The sequence below is a fragment of the Peromyscus maniculatus genome, chromosome 12 (assembly GCF_049852395.1).
Source record: "Peromyscus maniculatus bairdii isolate BWxNUB_F1_BW_parent chromosome 12, HU_Pman_BW_mat_3.1, whole genome shotgun sequence".
NCBI classification, from domain to species: domain Eukaryota; kingdom Metazoa; phylum Chordata; class Mammalia; order Rodentia; family Cricetidae; genus Peromyscus; species Peromyscus maniculatus.
Window position 1 is genome coordinate 58,314,026 of NC_134863.1, and position 11,959 is coordinate 58,325,984.

At 34.3% G+C, this 11,959-nt stretch overlaps 1 long non-coding RNA gene across 2 annotated transcripts; it reads left to right on the forward strand.

Moving 5' to 3' along the window:
- The first annotated feature begins 251 nt into the window (after positions 1-251).
- LOC121821601 (uncharacterized) lies at positions 252-10,477 on the forward strand. 2 transcript variants are annotated; one of them, XR_006062378.2, is made up of 5 exons: positions 252-427; positions 2,875-2,921; positions 4,582-4,673; positions 9,744-9,786; positions 10,286-10,477. It is a non-coding gene; the product is annotated as an uncharacterized LOC121821601 (long non-coding RNA). The 2 variants fall into 2 exon arrangements; XR_006062379.2 differs by lacking the exon at positions 4,582-4,673.
- The last annotated feature ends 1,482 nt before the right edge of the window (positions 10,478-11,959 follow it).

Below are 11,959 nucleotides of genomic sequence, written 5' to 3' on the forward strand. Positions count from 1 at the left end.
ATAATCAAATATTAATTTAGTTCCTATTAATGTTATTAAAGTGATTTTATTTTCACTACCTGTCTTAGGGTTTCATGCTGTGAAGATACACCATGGCCATGTCAACTGCTACAATGGAAAACATTTAATTGGGGCTCACTTACAGTTCAGAGCTTAAGTATATTACATCATAGTGGGAAGCATGATGGCATACAGGCAGACATGGTGCTGGAGAAAGAGCTGAGAGTTCTACATATTGATCCCTGGGCAACAGGAAGAGAATGCCACACTGGCTGTGGCTTGAGCTCCTGAGACCTCAATGCCTACCAACTACTACTGAAAATGGAGCCTGCCCTGGAGTGTGGCTGATAGACTAAGTAACACTGCATTGAGGGAAACTGATTTTCTGTTTTCCTTAGATATCAGTGACACATAGCTCCTTGATTAGGTGTGTGACTTTGTGTCTACTTCCTTTGTCAGTAATGGAATGCTGTCTGAATTGTACTTGTTCAGGAATTGTACATGCTGCCACAGTCTCTTTGAATTCATATGTGTGTCAGGTCTACTGTGTCCGGATGACATTGTTTTCCTCCAGTTATTTGTAATTTATGGTTCTTAAAATGTTTCTTCCTCAAGTCAACATATATAACTGACCACTGAGGGGTAGATTATTGTTACACACACACACATATGAGAATATATAAATATATATTTAATATGCATTATATGAGATATATTTAATGTAATATAATTTGTAACATGAGAATAGTTAAATATGTATTTAATGTTATATAATATATCATAATTATATAAAAGATATATAATTGTATGATGAGGAAGCTCATGCCTATGGAAGACTAATTCTTCTTTCATTTGTTTGTTTGTTTTTTTGTTTTTCTGAGTCAGGGTTTCTCTGTACAGCTTTGCACCTTTCCTGGATCTCGCTCTGTAGACCAGGCTGTCCTTGAACTCACAGAGATCCACCTGGCTCTCCTCCCAAGTGCTGGGATTAAAGGCGTGCACCACCATGCTTGGCAGAAGAATAATTCTTAATTGCCTATAGCCTCTCAACTGGGGTTAGAGCAATATTTTTGAATTTTTAAAAATACTTTCTTTTCTTTTATAAATTAAGTATAGTGAACAAATTTGTGAATACATTAAAAATCATCATTAAATACTGAGCTGCAAATCATTTGCTTATTGTACTGAAAATTACCATTTTTGCAGAATAAAATAAATGAGCAGCATATATAGTAAAAATATTTTGAGTGTTCATTTTTGATAGACAACTTTGTATATAAATACAAGAAAGCTACAGTTAATTATTGGAACAAATTTGTTAGTGTCACAGTTAATCCTTTACTAGCTTTCCTATGGCATTTGGGACACATATATGTAATCAATAGATATATGCAGAGGTGGAAAACAAAATATGCTACTGCTAAGAGAATTAAAATATTGAAAACTAATACAAAATAAGCCATATTTTTATATAATATAACATAATGATATTATTTTGCCATTTAGTGATTAATTCTATTCTAATTCCACAAATAAGTCTTATGGCAGTGAAGACTAATATATAAATGTCAAATTGAAAATGGAAAAAATAATTTCTATTCTTATTGTACTGTATGCCAGAATCAAGTGTTGCAGCTCATTTACTATTGACTTTTCAACCATATCTGATCAACAATTCAACCCCAGAAATCATACAATAAACCAGCAGAGTTGTAGTTATTTAACATACTTAAGTAGAATGGATGTAATATCAAAAACGCTAAAGTCGCCGGGCGGTGGTGGCGCACGCCTTTAATCCCAGCACTCGGGAGGCAGAGCCAGGCGGATCTCTGTGAGTTCGAGGCCAGCCTGGGCTACCAAGTGAGCTCCAGGAAAGGCGCAAAGCTACGCAGAGAAACCCTGTCTCGAAAAACCAAAAAAAAAAAAAAAAAAAACGCTAAAGTTGGGTCACTATGAATCTGATCTTATTGATATTCTAACATTAAAATTTCTGGTCATACTAGGTCCTGATTTCCAGCTGCCAGTCCCCCTTTGTTAATCTCTATCTTTTCTATGTGCCTGTGAGTGTTTTATGTTTTGGAGCTAAACTATGGTAGTTTTCTATCTTTCATGTCTATCAGAAGTTTTTCATTAACAGTTATTGTCATTGCTGTGTAAACTGATGAATTTGTTTGGCTTAACTAGTAATAAAAGTGCCCCATGTATGTGGGGTTTTCATGTTTTAAGCTAGTAATTTCATGGGAAAACTGCAAACTTTGAAGATTCTTTGTTTTTATGTGAATAGCTAGAAGCAGTAGAATTTCTTAGCCCAATGAACCCCTTTTCCATGAATTATTGTTTTTGCAGGGTTATTTATAGATTATCTTTATCAAGAAAATACATTATTGTGGTCAGCAGTGGTGCACACCTTTAATCCCATCACTCGGTAGGCAGAGCCATGCTGATCTCTGCGAGTTCAAGGCCAGCCTGGTCTACAGAGAGAGACCCAGGACAGGCACCAAGACTACACAGAGAAACCCTGTCTCGAAAAAACAAAACAAAAAGAATATGCATTATTTAAAGTGTGGCAAAATTTAGGAACTCCACGAAGTTTATTTATTTATTTAATTATTTAGCACAGGACTTCATGGTTTAGATGTCTTCACACATTTTACACAAACAGCTTTCTATCAAAATGATCCTGGTCTTAAGATTTGCCAAAGGTTTTATAACTTACCAGCCTGTAGTGTTAAACCTTTGCCAGTACAATCATGTCTTCCCATAACTGATTGTATATCATTCTCAATTTTCATTTAAGAATCATAAATTTAGTTGTCATCCCTCTCCTGGGAAAGCATGTTACATCAGCTTATTATTTTCTTATGTCTAATACAGAGTCATCTCTCTTGTGCTTTGGTGACTGCATGCTGACTGACCATCAGGTAATAATACTAATACTAACAGTAATCTTAAATGTAAAGGAAAATATGTTAAATGAGACACATGTCAAATATGAGTAAAACCCTTTCTACCAATAATAGCACCTATGCTTGAAATAACAGCTCTTTCAGATATGGAAAATGCATTTTGATAGTGTTTATTCCAAATCTTTAGATAATAGTGTCCCAATTTTGACAAAGCATGTGGTATGAACAGATAAATCATTTTTATTAAGATCATCTTGTGAAAGTTACATACGTGTTGCATATCCAAAGAATGTTCAAGACTCAAAATGAATGGAACTCCATTTTCGCTCATGATTTATGTTTATATATGAATATGCCTTCCTCTATATTTATATATAATTAGTTATTGATATATTTTTATAAGATTTCATGTCAATTTCCTCAAGACTGTGTTTCAAAAATAGAGATTACAGAGGAGAGAGAAATAGAGAGAGAGAGAAACCGAGGCCATGAAATTTTATTTTAATCACATGTGTTTTCAAATCTCAGCACATAAATATAGATTGTATAACTTTTCCGGAAAAAGCTCTCCTACAGATACTTGGGAGACCTCCTAAGCAACTATATAATGAATGGGAGGTAAATTTCAAACAAATAGCTTATTTTTATTTCCAATTCAGTCATCCATTATGTTGGTCCATTATGTTTTTGCTCCCATGGAGCTGAGCACGGTAGGAACAATGAATTGAGCAGAGCTGACTACCATTCTCATTATACCAGAAGCTGAGATGGGATAATTTCAATAGAGTATCCTGGCCAATGACTGGATAGAGAAGGTTGAAAGAAGTGAGGAAGTCATTTACAGATTGGGCAGTATCACAAAGGCAAGATTATCTAGGCTCAATCCCTCATACACAACTCATGTGGTCCTCTTTGGAATACTCTGGGCATCACCTGCTGTTAAAACTCACTTTGCTCTCATGCAGGTTAGCAAATAACATCTATTTGGAACTATTAGGGTTTTCTATGATTTCACTAAGGCAAAACCCCACTGAGCTTTAAATAAGAAACTGCACCTGTAGTTATCTAATTCTACCTTAATATATTCTGCACTCTAATAATTGAAAATCAAACAACAGATCTAAGAATAAAGGTTATTGAGGTCTAAGAGTTAGGATAAATAATAACAGAAAGTGTTATTCATGTTGTATCTAAGCAAAGTTAATCATTTCAGGTATTGGGTCACTTTCTTTGCATTTATTGACACCTGACCATGAGACAGAATTGGAGGACAAATTCACTAGTTCAAGTTTAGGTATCAAACTTAGACATTTATGGACTGGGTGACTCCGAGTACAGTACAGATAATAATAGTGGTTGTCTCTAAGATACAAATATGAAACACAAAATGCTATATCTAGAAATAATCATGAAAGGAGGAATCACATCTGCATGTATGCCTCTTGACAGAGCAGTCATGTGGTGCTCATATTATAAAACAACAATAAAATAATACTGAGCTATAATATTAACACAGTGAAATGGACATCACTCTCCTGATTAGAATTATATTAAAAAGTGAGAAATTGCTGTGCTATTATAATTTCACAGATTTAAACAATGACAATATTCTTTGAAGATATTCTCTATAACAAACATAATCTCACAGGTTACAATTTTACCCTTGTCCCAACAGAATGGTCCATATAAGTACAGTGATTTGAATAAACTTTGCCAACAGAGAACTGAGGACAGTTTCAGTTGTCATAGGATCAGTAGCAACATCAGGTATTTTGCACAAAATTTAATATTTAAAACTATTTATAGATCCTTGATTATAATAAACAAATAAATAGCCAGTAGAGGTGGCTCAGTAGTCATAGTGTTTACTGCTCTGACATGGGAACCTAAATTTGGTTCCCATCACCCTTGTGAAGTGGCTAACAAGGATCCTAATCCAGTTCTAAGGGATCTGAAATCTTCTTATTACCAATGATGACAAATACATACATGTGGTACCCACCATACACACACACAAAGGAGAGAGGAGAGAGAGAAGCACACACACATAAGTATAAAATAAATCTCAAAATTATCACTCAGATTCCAAACTTTAGTAAATGTTTGAACATGATTAAGATGATTTCAAAAATTATGCTTCATCGATCTTTTAATTATCAGTTTTATATTAAATTTTTTTTCTTAAGAATGATGTGAAACAAATGCTTTACTTACACCTGTCTTTGGATTTTAAAAAAATGGGAACTCTTTTCTAAAGATTTCCTTTCTAAATTTAATAACTACTTCAGAGCAGGACATAAATCAATAAGATCAAATGTGACACTCATTAGTCGTTAGTTGTCATGACAGAAATTACCTAAATCCTGCTTTCTAAAAGTTGAATGCAAATTGATCTTATGTAGAGGGATTTTTAGTTGGCAATTTCCTCTTCTAGTGCAGAGTATTTTTTTTTTTTTTTGCACCTTAGGGTATAACTGGCTAATATCATCAATCCTGATTTGCTTCCCAATGCAAATTGAAAACATAAAATTTGGTGGCTATGAGTCAAATTAATGTTGGTGAAAATACACGAACCTACTTTAAACTGTTAGCTGTAAGCATAGCATAGACAATTATAACAGAATCTGTTTGAGGGCCCCTTTTACTATAGCTCTATTTATTTAATCTAATTCTTCTATGATCAAAGATGCATCTAATGGGTAGGTTACCATATATCCCACATAGTCTTTCCCAAAATACACAGTTGCAAGAAGGAATGGCTTACACTAGCACTAGTTGCACATTGTAGTCCTGTTACTTTGGATGTAAGAAGCTAAAGCCATCCCGAAAAGAGTAGGTGCAACCTTTAAACCAGAACAAGATAGTTACAGCTATCATATACAATAATGCATCCATTTAACCTCTGTATATTTCTAAGCAGAACATTTCAACATCCCAGCTCAACCCATCAGAGAGTATGCTTAAAAAATTAGTGGCAACATGTCTGAATCCTTCAGCTAGACATGGTCATAATGATTAGTCTTAAGTTCATTTCCATCACATGCATGGTAAAACAAAATATTTACATGAAATTAAGACTCTTCCTGTCCGGATTAATGTGACTTGGATATGTGTGGCATGCATTTATGTGCATTTGTGTGTGTATGTATGCATCTATGTATGTGTGAATGGATATATTTTTTATGTGAGTGTGTGTGCTTTCATTATAATGGGTATACTAAATTAATCATCTTCATGTTTCCTGCTCTACTGTTACATATAGAAACACAAATTATAGTTCATATCTACATCCTAAAACCAAAGTTTTATGTGGCTTAAATTTCTGTGCATTGCACACTGACCTCAAATCAGATACATCGGTTATTTTTTTCTCTACTTTTGCAGACATAAATCAACAGGGAATGTCTTTCCCTGGGGAAGATTTCTTTCTACTGCTTTTTTCCTCCATGTAAACAAGACATAGCTTTCCTCTACAAACAGAACTTTCATTTCATTCATTTTTACAGCAAAGTTCAAATGACTATATTGGTCTTTTGAGTTTGCTTTGATTCTAAGGACTAGCCCCAAACCTAAACAGACAAACAAACAAACAAAACCCCATCCAGATAAAAGAAGAGGTCCTTTTGTGAGAATTTATGAACATCAATTCACACCGAATCCTTTTTTTTCTCCAGGAACAATTCACTGCTGTTAGTTTTGAGTGCACTTTGTACTTGAGAAGTGTTAACAGGTGAATTGATTTCATGTGAAAACATAATCTAGCATTTCACTCACTAAATAAGCCAAATTTCTGACTCCATGGGACCAATCTATGATAATTATTTTTATCTCCAATGTTACCAATTCACAGTGACATTTCTCATGATGCCAAGAGTCAGGGCTTTGAGCAAAGAAAATTTAATCCAAATGTTTTCATTTAATTTGAGGAGTTACTATGTTATATCAAAAATACATATTTAATGAAATTTACATTGTGTGGTACAAAATAGGAGATACTCATAGCCTTGTAAGGAGTTGCTTAGAAATTAATAAAAAACAACAACATCAAAAGGATGAATTATTTGGAAAAATATCTGCCATTGCAGTCAACTTATTTATTCCTAACATATCAAGTTTTCTTATTTTAGGACCATTCACCTGAATCATTTATATTCAGCAATCATATGGATTATTTTCAAGTATACATTTTATGTAAATAATTAAATTTTATTGACTATTCAACATTTGCTAGATTGGTTACAAGTCACGTATTTTAGACGAAGTCAAAGACACCTCTATTGTTTATATTTTATTTTTAATTCTGTAATACTCTTCAGTTATCATTAAATTACCCTCTGTGATAGTCTTTTCTAACTAACTAGAATTTTTCCATTGTCTAATTATCAGTCCTATTTATTTTTAATTTTTTCTGATTTTATCTTTTTATCCTGTTGATAAAGCTTATCTTCATAATGGTGTGTGGTGATCCTGTCTAAGCACGCATGACTTTTCTGCCTTTTAATTTCTATGTTTATTCATATCCTTCCAGTCTACTAAATTTCACATGAGTTTATTCTAAAGGCAACTCACATAAAAACAATAAAATATGTCTAACACCAAATCAATGGGCAGGGGTGTAAATTTATCTCTCTACCTGTACAGCAGGGGGACAAGTAGTATATTAATGTCTCTTTCTTACAAATTTAGTCAAGACCTATGTCCTTATAAATTGTCTTGTTAGTCAAGCTACTCTTAGAAATATATCCATCATTGTTATGATATTTATAGTAAGATTTCTATGTCGAATTTCATTTGGATTAGTTCAGAACGTGTTAAAAGTTGGAATTGGAGAAAAAAAAATGATTCCAAGACATATCAGAATTAGAAAGTAGAAGAACTTGTATTTGAATCAAGAACTTACTTATGTATTAGCTGACCCATGTTTATTAAAACCAAATGGTAAACTATACATATAACAGTAAGTGCTTAGTGTATTAGGTAGAGTTTCTATTGATGTGATAAAACACCATGACCAAAGTCAAGTTGATGAATAAAGGGTTTATTTAATCTTGAAACAGTCAAGTCATAGTGCATCACATAGGGAAGTCAGGACTGGAACTTAAAACAGGAACCTCGAGGCAGGAACAGAAGCAGAGGAACAGAACATTGCTTCCTGTCTCCTATTGCCACATGGCTTACTCAGCCCACTTTACAATACATCTCAGGATCACTACCCAGGGTTTTCATCACTCCCAGTGTACATCAATCATTAATTAAGGAAGTACCCTAGAGACATACCTTCAGACAATCTGATGTTAGTAACTTCTCAATGGGGGATCCTCTTTCCAGATGACTCTAATACTCTCAAGTTGACAAAAGAAAAAAAACAAAAAAAAAAAAAACAGAAAACAGCAAGGACCCTGAGCTTATCATGCATTTTCTATGTTATACATGGTTGGCTATATAATAAATTCTTTTTTTTTTCATACTTAGTTTTTTATACATTACCTTTTCAAATATTTCTCAAATTTGACCTATGTTTTCTAGTTTTTTAATGCTGGACTCTATGCATATTCTGACATCTGTATGTTCATTCTAAATTGACTTCTGCATTGTTTTACTGTTGCATCAACTGAGCAAAATCACATCAAATAAAAATATGATGGTTAATTCTGATTCCAGAATATAATCATAGATGTTGCTTTCTTAACCCTACAGATCCCAATATTAATATTACCATAAATATTGTTAAACGAGTTCACAAGATATAACAGTCAGTATTACAGGCTAAAACAGAATTTAGGATAAAAAGGAAGAATAGCATATGGAAGCAAAAATTAAAGGTTCTATATGGAGCTACATTTGAGACTGTGAATAACATGCCACAACACACACACACACACACACACACACACACACACACACACACACAAAGAGAGAGAGAGAGAGAGAGAGAGAGAGAGAGAGAGAGAGAGAGAGCGCATATTTTTTACCTGATAGCCAGTGGCCAAGTCATAGGAGCAGCAGATGACAATTGACTTCAGGGGATCAGCCCACCAGGAAACAAAACCTTGATGGGTAAATTTCAGATAGGCGAGGTCACAAGACCACAGACTCTATAATGTCTATTGCTTCTGAGGTGCCTTTACATGTTTTCTGCAGCTATCTTTTTCTGGTATCTGGCATGGTGTGAAAAGGTGTGAGGAATCCCCCTGCCTGTGATGAAGTGTATCTAATGGAAACACCTCATTCTACTGGGCATTTTTACCTGTGGATTATTATAAAGATGATTTCTCCCTAAACTCTACTGTCTAATTGATAATAATGATGTTAATTTAAATAGAGTTTTGATGATAAAAAAAATAAAAAAGGAAGTGTCACATAGCTGGACCACATGAGTTTCTATTGATGAGCCATATAGACTGTGCCTTAGTTTAAAAATTAAGAAAAACAATTGAGTCCCAGAGGCCCATCCAGCTTAAATTCTTTTAACCTAATATTTGGAGGTGCATTCACAAGTTTGGAGTACATCATAGCTGAAACAAAGCTTTGAAAATAACTTAGACTAAGATGATTGAGTTAGATTATTTTGAGGCTGAAAACCCAAGATGACAATCTAACATTTTAGAAAGGCAGACAGCTAAATGAGGAACTTGCTAAGGTCAAGGAACAAGAACAAAGCAGCCCAATTATCCTTAGCTTATGTGCCTTTCTTACTAGGATTGGGAGGTGACAAAAGGTGATGATTAATTCCTTGTACCCATTTCTGCTCTCAATATTCAATATCTCCTGATATTAAAAAGTATTGATGATTTAAAGTAGAGCTGACTGATTTTTTTTTTAATGTATAAAATTTAGGTTTGTGATTCCGTCAAGATTCCTTATAAGATTGCCTTTCAAGGTAAGTAATAAAGAAATTGGTCCCTTCGTTGCAACCATAAAACACAGCCTAGTCCACCCGGGTAGGAGGTACTTATTATTGACACTTTTGGTCAGCCTCAGTGCTTCCTTGAAACTAAATGTAAGAATTGGACTTAGCTTCTGTTGGTCTTTTCTGTGTTGAACACACAGACTGCAAGCTCAGCGCCACTTAGAAATCTTTGGCAACTGTTAACTCTGAAGCTCACACAGGATTGAGCCTGTATAATAATGAGTATTCAGATATGAGTAATACCTGGGGGGGGGTGCGCTCACCAACCTAACACAGAGCGCCTGTGTGGCCTGGGCAGTCGTCTCCATGACAGGTAAGGGGACCTGCTGACGTCCCATGCAACCTAAGTCAGAAGCTCATTTTTTAGTAAAAGGAAGCACCTGTAGGGCCTTGGCCCCCATTTTGGGTAGCTGTTGCCTTGCTTGCTGACCTGGACCTTGATATCCTCCCTATGCTAATTCCCTGCCAGGTTCCACCCTCCTGAATGCTTAAGGGAAGATCCTTGTCTGTGTATCCTGCATATTGGGCGTTAACAGCTTAGATGCAAGATTGTAAAACATCAGTAGTGAACTTCTGCCCTCAGGGGTTCTCCCATTGTACTGTAAGCCTGTATTTAAGACCTACTCCCTCCTTCAATAAACTGCATTTGGCATAAAAAAAATGGTCTTAGCTTTGGGTCACAGAGAGAGTGGCTATATATTTTTCACTTGATTTTCTTTGTTCTTATATCACATATGTTATTTTTGTCTTCTCTCTGTGATGATTCATAAGGATATGGTCTATAATCATAAGCAGTCATTACTAGTCAAAACCTTACATGGTCATAGGAGTAAAAACAATTACAAAGAAATCACAATATTAAACAGAAATAGTTGATTTTCATTGGTTTTGTGACATGATTAAACAAAAAATAAAATCTCTACTTTGCATGCATGTAAGTCACAATTTAAGAAATTTTAAGTTCTGTCTGAATTATTAAAATATGAATAATCAGAGAGAGAGACTAATTATAAGCACATATATTACAAATATAGAAAATAAATCTTAAACTTAATTATTAATTTGTATATGCAGATTCCTGATATTCAACTTTGACTTTCTTTTGGTTTTCTTTTACCTTTGAGACACTCATTGTTCTATATTTATTTACTAGAGGTATAATGCATTATATTTTTCTATAAACTTCATCAGGAAACTGGAGGATGTAGCTGAATTTTTCCTGTGTCTCACCCAGTCCATAGCTGCTCAGACCCAAGTAAACATACAGAGGCTTAAATTAATTAAAACTGCCTAGCCATTAGCTCAGACTAACTATTGACAAGCTCTTGAACTTAAACTCAACCCATTTCTGTTAATCTATATATCGCCACATGATCCATGGCTTTACCTGTATGCCATTACATGGTGCTCCCTGGAAGGTGGGCTGGCATCTACTCACTCAGCTGCCTTCTTCACAGAATTCTCTTTGTCTCTTTACATATACATATACATATACATATACATATACATATACATATACATATACATATACATATACATATACATATACATACACATACACATACACATACACATATACATCATATACATATACATAAATACATATACACATACACCCTGAAAATACATCCTGCATATACATCCTGCCAGGCTACTGGCCAATCAACTTCTATTTATCAACCAATCAGAGCAACACATTCACAGCATATAGAACATCCCACAGCAGGAGGATGTGTGTGAAACTTAGAAATGGAATATTGGGAATTACAGTTCATTAATATAATATATGAAGTAGAGAATTATCTACTTTAAAAAAATCATCGTTGAATTGAAATTTGATTGCTGATGTTGATGAGTGAATTGTGGCATTGCTGTTACAGTCTCTTGGGATAGTAATATATAATCTTTTATATGATGAGAAAGCTATGGTATGTGATTGATATGAAATTGATTTTCCTGTGCAAAGCAACCAAGGGTCCTTAGAAGTCACAAGATTTTTATGAAACTTTTGTAATTCTCATATGTCTGTTTTTCTAAGTCTAAATATCATTGATAGCTCAGATACCTTGAAAGGGAAATCAACATATGAATTGTAGCAAGTCATTTGTATCCACATTGTACTTTGGGAAACACTGCCATCAGG